This window comes from Antrostomus carolinensis, unplaced genomic scaffold, assembly GCF_000700745.2.
Source record: "Antrostomus carolinensis isolate BGI_N321 unplaced genomic scaffold, ASM70074v2 Scaffold55554, whole genome shotgun sequence".
In the NCBI taxonomy this organism is placed as follows: Eukaryota; Metazoa; Chordata; class Aves; order Caprimulgiformes; family Caprimulgidae; genus Antrostomus; species Antrostomus carolinensis.
Window position 1 is genome coordinate 1 of NW_010311118.1, and position 4,018 is coordinate 4,018.

At 45.6% G+C, this 4,018-nt stretch overlaps 1 non-coding gene across 1 annotated transcript; it reads left to right on the forward strand.

Annotated features, from left to right (window-relative positions):
• The first annotated feature begins 7 nt into the window (after positions 1–7).
• On the forward strand, positions 8–148 carry LOC114818508 (U4 spliceosomal RNA). The gene has a single exon (XR_003766180.1). It is a non-coding gene; the product is annotated as a U4 spliceosomal RNA (small nuclear RNA).
• Positions 149–4,018: the final 3,870 nt, after the last annotated feature.

The window sequence follows — 4,018 nt, forward strand, 5'->3', positions numbered from 1 at the left end:
GGGGGTCAGCTTTGCGCAGTGGCAGTATCGTAGCCAATGAGGTTAATCCGAGGCGCGATTATTGCTAATTGAAAACTTTTCCCAATACCCCGCCATGACGACTTGAAATATAGTCGGCATTGGCAATTTTTGACAGTCTCTACGGAGACTGAACTTCGGTGTGAAAAACAGAGAAATTAACGATTCCAGTTAATACTGTAATTAATTACTTAATTATGCCAACTTTGGTCCGTGCGGGTGAGTTCCGCAGCTCAGCCCGCGCTACAGGGGTGTGTTGTGGGGAGATACAAGGGCTCTTGTTCTCTCTGGTCTCTGCTGGTGCCGGCTCCTGCTCCTGCTAAAAACGTGGTTCAATAAATGGAGGGCACGTTCACATGAAAAGCTCATTTCTTGCCTTTTTCTCTCAAAGCTGCTGAAGGAGGAATTGGTCCGTGAAAATGGAAGGGGAGGAACTGGGCTGACGGAGAAGCGTCGCTCATGTGGCTTTTGCTGAGGAGGATCCCTTGAGGAGCAGGACCTTGCAGAAGGTAGTTTAGGCAGTGAGGAGAGGGCTGGTGTTTCTGGAGGAAGTGAGGGGGGTGAAAGTCTGAATTGTCCCTGACTGGCTCCAGAACTGCTCCAAAACCTCCTAGAGAACAGCTTTCTGTGCACAGTACCTGAACCTGCATTCTGTGTGGGACTGTTAATGGACATCCATTGGCACCACTTGCTTTAAAAAAAAACCAAAAAAACAAAAAACCAAACAAAAAACCAAGAAAACCCAAACAAAAATAAACAACAACTCTTTGTCAAAGGAATCACAAACCTTTACTCTGAAAACAAGCAGTTGCCAGGTTTGGTGTAAAATCCTATTTTATAAGTTAAGTAAACCCCATCCATTTCTAAGTTACAGCTGTTGTCTTATTTAATACTGAAGTAGACCCTGTGGAGGGAGACTAATGACTGTTGGACACCAGCTCCCTGGGCTCAATCTCTGCTGGAGCTGGAAGCAGCTGCCCTCAGTCACCTTGTGTGAATTAGATGTAGCTTATGTTGCTGACGAGTTACCTCTGAAGTTCTCTGTGTGGTCGTGTTTGCCAGCCAGATGCTCCTACCCTGCCCTAAGACCCTGAGTTTTAAACAATAACTAGGCAGAGCAGAAAACTTAGTAGCCAACATTAATGTTCCCTCTTTATCAAGCTTATTTGTAACATTCAGCTGTGCTGGGGTATTGTACCTGACAGTGATCAGAGAGTGTCAGTGAAACCTCCTAGACTGCATTTTCCCCCCATTTTTATTTCATTGCTAGCAATATCAGTTTGAAATCAAAAGCTGAAGCATAGGGATGCTGTTACCCTTTGGCAGAATAAGCTACACTTATAAATACCAAAGGCGTGTGTAGTTTAGTGAGTAATACAGTTCATGGAATTGCTTGATTCATATAAACTGCATTGGTAAGGAGTGAGTTTATCACTTGATTGTTTCTCGCCTCTTCTGCTTAGACTGTCTGTGGTAATGCACTGGTGTGGTGCTTTCATTCTGCCTCACGAAGTCATCTCCTACATCTTGTGCTAGAAACCAAGTTTGTTCATTTTGCTGTAACAGATCCTTCCAACAAGTGTAAAGTTGCACGTTATGATTCACTGCCGTTGCCTTAAGCCTAAAGCTCTGCCTGAATTTGTCTTCTATGCAGTCGCCTGAAGAAAGAGCTACATCCCCTTGCATGATGCCCATGTGGCACAGCACAGAGGGGACACACTGCGATGAAGCCATTGTCATTGCTCTGCAGTTTCAAGTCACTCTCTGGAAAGTGCACAGGTGAGCTCTAAATGTGCCTTACACGTTAGTGTAGCTTCACGTCTGTTCTTTTCTGACATGGATTTGATCTGCTGGAAATAATGGTGCTTTTCATAAGAGGAATTATGAAGTGAGCTTGCATTGCTCTTCTATTTGCCAGCCAGTCTGAGATTACAGCCCTGAAGGGACAGGTGGACAGTTAGTCCATCCAGTCTCTGAGTGTCAAGTGTGTGGAGGTCAGTGGGTTAAGCCTTCTATGGAGCTGGTCCATCACTGGTAAACGATGCTTTGACAAGAGGGAAAGATGCCTCGAGCAAGTACTCTGAACACTTGGGTTGTGTGGAGCCAGGAAGTCCTAAGTCCAGCATTAAGTTGATATTGACTCATTATCTGACTTTATTCCAGCTCTCAGCCCTGCTTCCCACTTGCAAATGGAGGCAATAACTTCTTGTCCTTGAAAGATAAGGATAAGGTGTCTTAGTCACAGGGCAGAGGAAGTGAGAGGAAGCCCCAGGGTATTTCTCTGCCTTTGTTTCCTAGAGCTTCCCATCCAGCACCAGTTAGAGGGATGTAGCTGCTCTCAGCGTCACTTCCCCCCCTCAGTCCCACCAGCAGCCTCTGTGCACATCTTGTGTACGCTGCTCTCATGGGAAAGGGTTTGCTGGAGGTGGCCGTCACCGGGGAACTGCAGCTTCTTCTGCTGGCAGCTGCATAAGAATGGTGCTTGAGCAGCAAGCAGGTGTCTGTGAGTCAGTGAGAGTTTCAGAGGCAGAGAACAGGGAGATGGTGAGAAAATCAGAGTTCCAGGGTGTTAGCAAGGACAGGAGAGGGTGAACGTTGTTTGGGTGAATTTAGCTTGAGCCCACACCACTCAACAGTTGTCTTAGCAGCTTGAGTTTTAACCTTCCCTTACTCCTTAGATTATCATGGGAGGGTTGAGAACTGACAATTTGAAGTAAGAAGTGTTAGTTTGTGAAGAAGGATTCAGTTAGGAACAGCACCTGGCTATGGGGAGTGCAATGAGAATAAGGTTGGTTTTAAAAGCTGTACTACTAGGAGATTGTATCACTGGTGACAGCCCTGCCTTTCCACCTCACTGACCCTTTCATGGCAGTGCTGAAGCTGTAGGCAAAGCTTTAGGGGCAATGACTTTTTTTAAAAAAAAAAAAAAAAACAACCCCAACCCAACAACATTGAGCAGCTTGGACACAACCTATCTCTTGCGAGTGCAACCCTAATTGGTGCTCTGAGACGTTAATTTCAGCCCTGGGACAGAATAGAAGCTGCTGCCTTGATTTGTGCCCACTTCCAGACTCCCAAAGAATCTTGTAGGAAGCTGAAGGTAAAAGTTTCTTACCAGGCTACACTATGGACAGAGCACAACGGGCATTTTACTTATGAAGAGGTAAAAATACAGCCCAAGTCAAGACAGATGCCTCTCACTTGTTGCTAGAAGAAACATACAGATCCCAGGAAAGGACATGTTTCTGATGACCTCAGGTCCACTGTGCTACCAGCAAATGCTCATGTTTTCTGTTGCTCCACCTGAGGGGACACATCCTGAAGTCATCACTGTACAGCCAGTGATAGGTGTTGAGAAAATGTCTCAGTCCCTTCAAAAAATGTTTTAAATTTTGCTCAGGGACCAGCCAGGGGGGTGTTAGGCAAGATCTGTGGCTCTGATGGTGAAGCACATGGTGAGAATCTTTGCTTATGTTTGTAGATGTAGGTAAGAATGTCATTTTCTGAGAAGTCCTGGATCTGGACTAAAACCTGGAATGAATTTCCTGGAAGCTGTTGATTATTTACAAGCATTGGCTGGGACCAGGGAGGGGATATTTCCATGCCTCCCTAGTGATTGTTCTCACTGTAGCATTTCTTAACACAGGAAATAATGATGTCTGTTGAATTGTGTTAGCTGGGGAAACTGGGTGTGTTTGTGGCTAGAGAGTGAAAAATAAAGCATCGGAGATTGCTAGCAGCTGACCTCAAGTTCTCCGTTTTTTTATGAAAATGCAATCCTGTCATCTAGGCTGGACAACAGGACATGTGCTGTTCAGCGCCCAGAACGTTCTCTGACTCGGTAGTAATTTTGTAAGGAAATGTGCTGTGTGTTTCCCACATCCATGGCTGTTCCCACACTGATAGATTTTGGTGCCTCTCTCTCTCTCATCAGGTTTTGGTGCCTCTCTCTCGTCAGGTTTTGGGGTGTCTCTCGTCAGGTTTTGGTGTCTCTCTCTCT